Source organism: Hetaerina americana, unplaced genomic scaffold (assembly GCF_022747635.1).
Source record: "Hetaerina americana unplaced genomic scaffold, ioHetAmer1.1.p SCAF_2, whole genome shotgun sequence".
Classification (NCBI taxonomy): Eukaryota; Metazoa; Arthropoda; class Insecta; order Odonata; family Calopterygidae; genus Hetaerina; species Hetaerina americana.
Genome location: NW_027286763.1, coordinates 86,860,466 through 86,866,465, shown reverse-complemented (window position 1 = coordinate 86,866,465; position 6,000 = coordinate 86,860,466). Strand labels below are relative to the sequence as shown.

At 40.6% G+C, this 6,000-nt stretch overlaps 1 protein-coding gene across 1 annotated transcript in view; it reads right to left on the bottom strand.

The window, feature by feature from the left end:
• Window positions 1–6,000, bottom strand: part of Oatp33Ea (Organic anion transporting polypeptide 33Ea) — an 82,593-nt gene that overhangs the window by 10,707 nt on the left and 65,886 nt on the right. The window lies entirely within an intron of this gene.

The window sequence follows — 6,000 nt, the reverse complement described above, 5'->3', positions numbered from 1 at the left end:
TATCAGAGGAGATCAGATGGGGCGATTAAATTGATAACGAACCATCACAACCGAGGTTTCAATATGAAATGCAGTCGATACCTTTTTATGATAAATCTGAGATGTGTTCTGAGTCAACCTCCATTCTAATCGCACTCCATGAGTACAGTGATAAATATGGCTCCGTTTCGTCATTGAGACTATTTAACTTCATTATGCTGGTTTTTGTTCATGTATCGGTACCCGGCTAGTGATCTCCAAATTTTAAATGGCGAACGCGTTATCGCTGTTATCCAGGTGGGCTATTAGAACCTTTAAGGGTTTCAATCGTGACTCCATGCGGCAATGTGTTACCTTAGTTCCTGCGTGAATGACGAGTGATGAAATAATTGCAACGCCCATGCATTCGTATATCGTAAACATATATGAAGCCCATGTAAAATTTTCATGCATTCTAGGAATTTCTAATTCCTAAACTATGAGTTAATTATTCACATATAAAACATGCTCTAAAATTTATTTTATATTAGTTGTTAGGCACCATTTTTTTTAAATTAAGCGATTTCGGTGCATTCACACAAATTAATTAATATCCTGTAAACAAAGGCGGGTTGGTGCTGTTAACTTGTTATAACTCTTCCGTAATTGCTCACATGATGTCAGTTTCTCGCGAGAACGATGTGTACTTCTGCCCCATTCATCCGAAATTTTTCTGGTGATAGTTTTCCATCGCCACAGAAGGGCTTAGGTAAAATCTTGTATTTTCGATGTAAATTTCTTTAAAAACGGACTGGGTAAGACCTGGTTATATCATCGTCATTTGCTGGTCCACGTAGGGCTACGAATAAGGAAATTTTATTGATGTGACATATATAGTATACTTGACATTTCGATGCAATCTTCTTAACGATTAATCAAATTTCGCTCTACGGCCCTCAAGGTTTACGCGAGTCTTTGGATCTTCATCTCAAGATTCGTGACCACGAACTCTGCAGAGGAAATTTGTGTTATGGTACCGATAGCAATAATAATATAGCGAAGGCTTTTCGTTGGGTTGTGAATCGTCTGCTTCAAGATGCGCGAATCTTCACATAGTCCGTCTAAAGAAATGCCGCATTATGGAGAGAAGTGATTCCAGGAAAAGGGATATCGGGATCGTTTGCAACATCTAGTCGACAGCATATTGCGCTAAATATGTTAATAATAAATTAAACAAAACAATTGTCATTCTTGGTAGTGAGATTTTTAGGGACAAGCACTTAATTGAACTTATCAATTAACCTAATGAAAAACACTTTCGTCAAAACTAAATGAGCTTTTTTTATATAAAATGCATATTTGTTATTAGTTTTAGCGCCGATTGTTGTGTAAGATGGAGGGGGTTCATATTTTACAGATCTTTGCAAAGGGATGGATAAAAACAAGCCGAAAGTGGCCATGATCAGCATATTACATTTACTTGAACAGGTTAGCAAAACCTGGAAAATTAGTTAATCATCAAGAAAAGCGAATAAAGTAAATATTCATTTCGAAACTGTGTCAAAAGCATTAATGATTCCTTTTTCCCAAGAACTGCGTTCCATTGAAGAATTGACAGACATCGTAAACTGACTTATAGTTTTTTTTTAATTTCGAGGCAGTAAGTTTTTTTATGATATTTGCGCATACAAGGAGATTCGCCTTCGTTGTTGGGTATTTGGTCATCGACTTGGCAACGCCAGGTTAGTGATGTGCAAAAAGGTGCGCGAGCGTGTCCTCTGCAGCGCCAAGTACGAAAGCCATTACCGATAGAAGGGCGCTTTATTTACACGTGAACGCCCGCATCCGCGTCTATGGTGCGCTCTTCATTGCGGAGACGAGGTTAGTGGTGAAGGAGTGAGGCTATGCACCTCGTTGCGTAATCGGCACGCCATCATTTCTCCGCATGAGACACGCTGCGTCGCAGTCCACCCCGTGGGAGGGGTATGGATAATTACTGCCTCTCCCGACGCGCCCTCGATTTCACACCAACTCTCTACGTCACAAAACTTCTCGGTCGACAAGCTTTTGAGTCGAGCTTGAACGTACAATTTCTGGACTGTGCGAGGCTCGAACAGCGTTGAACGTCGCCCGCTTGCATTTGCGACGTGGATCGAATGTGAAAAAGGACGCAGCGAGATGTATACGGGCGACATCCCTTAGGCATTGCGGCATCGAGTTGCACAAGGCTTGGCAGTCTAGTGAGTCGAGAATTCGGCTATTCAACCCGAAGGATCTGGGTAATGCCTGTGGACGGCTTCGGTCTCACCCAAACTGTGTGACTTATCGAGTATACTTATACATACAAGATCTCCCTGGATACTTGGAAAACGCAGGAGGGAAAGAACTCTTCCCTACTCTGATTTTGTGAATTTCACAGTACTGCTTGCTTGCAGTTGGTACGATGGGTGCTCAACACTCGCCAATCAAAATCAGCCTTCGAGTTGATTACCATGGTAGCTCATGGTATTGCTTGGGGTATAACTTGGTGGGTCACGCGTTCGCCGGCTAAACCGATGCTCACGGGATCGAATCCCAATATGGATACTGTGTGTGGCGTTTTATTGTCTAAGTAATGTGGTGTTTATATATTATATTATATAATAATAAATTGGACAGCAACAAACAATATAGAAATACATAAAAAGATCACTCACGCATTATTTATTGATCATTTAGACGGAATACTGCTCCGTCTTCATCGGAAGATATAGAAGTAAATATCTTCTGATGAAGACGGAGCAGTATTCCGTCGAAATGATCAAGAAATTACGTGTGAGTGATCTTTTTATGTGTTTCAATATTGTTTGTTGCTGTCCAATTTATTATTCAACACTTCCGTGTTACGTCGACGAAATCATCTATATATATACATACACACACATATTTTATATATATATATATATATATATATATATATATATTATATATATATATATATATATATATATATGGAATTCACCCTTGGTGAAACTTAAAACGGAGGTTTACACCCTCATTAAACTCTATGAGTCACTCCGCTCCCCCATTAAAACCAACCACCCCCTCCTAACGTCGCACGCACTGTTAAAACACTATTTTTTGCTATTACATGCTTTATATTTTGGATTCATTATAAACTCATGTGTTCAAATTAATGCATAATTTTATCTAGCAGTGTTGCCCAAACAGTAGTACAGCATTAGACGTTAGAAAAACTGCATAATTAACAGTTTTACAGATGTAAAACGTGATAAATGATTAATATTGTCGTTTAACCACTACGCTAAAAAAAGGGAATTTTTCACCAAATTTTACCTTATCTTTATACTTTTAGTTCGATTTAATATTCAACTTTCCAAACTTTTAATTACGATGCGTTATGAATCGTCATTCAATCATCACATAGCACCACCACATCAAATTTACTTCGTAATTCTAATCCCACAACACAATGTCTTGAACTTATATAAAATTACATCGCAGCAGCTCGTCGAACCCTGAATGGAATCGCAATGTATTGTACCATTGTACTGATTCGTGTCTATTTCTTGGTTCCTCTAAGATTACGTACATGTGGTGGACTTTGATATATGGTATATACCACTTAGATATTTCATATGAGACTGTGCATATTATTTTGCTTAACGAATATTACTTTGATGAAATGAGAACAACTTCGATGTTGTCTAGTCCGAATAAATTAGACTTTCAGGTTCTTCCAACGTGGACTTCTACTTGCGTTGGAAATATTGCATTTGATCAGAAGTATTTGAAGTAGTATGCGGACTACTTTGGCATCGGGGCTTTCAACCCTTTAGGGTACAGGGGCAAACCATAGAGGCCGGATTTTTCGTTGATGATCCGATTCGTAAAGTGCCAAGTTAAGATTGGTACTTTTAGAGAACAATATTCTGCCTGGTAGGACGTCAAACCGTATCTGTACATACATGTATTGTAAACGCCACCTATTCTAAGAGCCAACCATTTACAAATCTACTTATAGCTTCACTTACATTACCCACACATTCTTAACACATAGAATTGTTACAGCACGCCGCGTGTGCATTAAAAAATAGTTGTCATAATTACTGCAAGCGGGCACGATGGCATAAATTAACCAAAAGTGTTGTGCGTTTGGGTGTGGGATAGTGATGACCTCTGTCAGGTTAGATGGGAAAAGTAAGGGCTCCTGGGTGGTGCCACAAAATGGGTTGCCTAGCGGACAATACTTCTGCGCACATCTTAAAATATGCATACCTCCCATCCAACACCAGTCTTGCGTGCTATCGTCTTTTACGCAGTCATTTGCCTCAGATCCCCATAACCTTGGTGTTCGTTTCTCGATAGTTACGGCCATTCGCAAGGCATATAGAACCGGTCGCTGAGGTATTTAAAAATTTTTTTTCGTGGGATAGACTCATGGTCTAAGCTGCCCGACTCCTTCCTCTTAAAAATCTGAGGAATTCCAAGATTCCCGGCTTCACGAGATGATTTTTACTCTCGTTCCGCACGTTATGGCGCCTTCCATTAGATTATTACGTAGCACGCAACGAATGACGAATTATGCGCGTCGTCATCATCTAGGCGTAACCTTGGCTGGGTTGATGAGGAGTAACTTCAAGTTTCTTCTACTCCTCCTCCCCTGGATAGATCACCTTCGGTGGCTTGCAATCGAAATTAATTTTTCATTTTCCCATAGCTCTGCCATTGAGGATGCAATTGCGTAATCCCCCTTCTCTCTCTTTCTCTCTCTCTCCCGCGACCTCTTACCTCCTCAAACGTTTCTCTTTCCAGTACCCGTGAGTGATTTCGAGCGAATGTCGATTACCGATGCGCACTTATTCCGTGGAGAACAGCTCGATTAGATTATTTTTGTCGTTGGCGGCGCGAAGTTGTTTCCCGATGAGTACTTCGTTTTATCTCACGTCAGCGTTTTTTGTACGGAAGTCGTGCGAGGGAGAACTTTGTGGGTTGCATCGGTCCAGGTATTTGAAATAATGGCGAAGAAACCTACAAGTGGATCAGTGATCTCTTCACCCTTTCTCTGCCATTTGTTGGGACGATAGTTTGGGGAAAGCTACCTTCCAAAATTCCCAGGGAAAAAAGTTAATGACTAGAGATCATCGAACGTTTATCAGAATTTGCATACTTTTATAAAGACCGCCTCGCTATCAATTCCATTCTCTCACTCTATTATTGCTTATTTCAAATCTAAAATGAAACCGGAATAGAGTCGTTATTAATTAATGCGTAATAAGGAAACGTTCAGCATGCAGGTTGCTTTTTAGCTCGACGGTGACATCGAGATAGAAGTGATCGGAGGATTGAGTTACTTTCACCGAGTACGGCATAAGTCGGAATAATTCAGGAATCGAGATGGCAAAATCATAATTCACTTCAAGCACTTACGCCTTGCATTTATCGGTGAGCCTCTTATAGTATTATCCACACAATGGCAATCTAACTGAACTGTTCACATAGAAACTTCTAACCAAATAATCCCGAAGAGATACCATAGGACAATGGATTGGTCGCAAATTCCTCTAATATATTTTCCTCATTTCATTCAAAAGTAGAGCAAATTTGCCTTTAGTGAGTACACCACCCGTCGGATAGGACGTTAAGCAGTTGTACCGCCTTGGCGCCTATCGTTGAGAGTAGGCTAATTACCTAATTAATGCATATTTTGCGGAATCTCCACCGATTCGGCCCGCCTGAGTTTACTCCCTCTCCACATTGCCTTGGGAAAAGTTCTCACACCACTGCCTCAAAGTACCTCGTTCTACGAGACAGTGATACGAGTAGGCAGTGGAAGTGGCATTGCAATTAGTATTAGTAATAGCTATTAGCGGAGGCGACCGACAGCTAAGGTCATTAGCGCCATTAGGAATAGGTGGGTGATTTGGTAGGGGTAGGATATGCAGGGAACGGAGGAAGGGTCGAAATTGGCATTAGCATTAGCCTACACTTAATGATAAGGGGCCCACTGTTCAACGTCCCATCCGACGGACGGCGTAATCA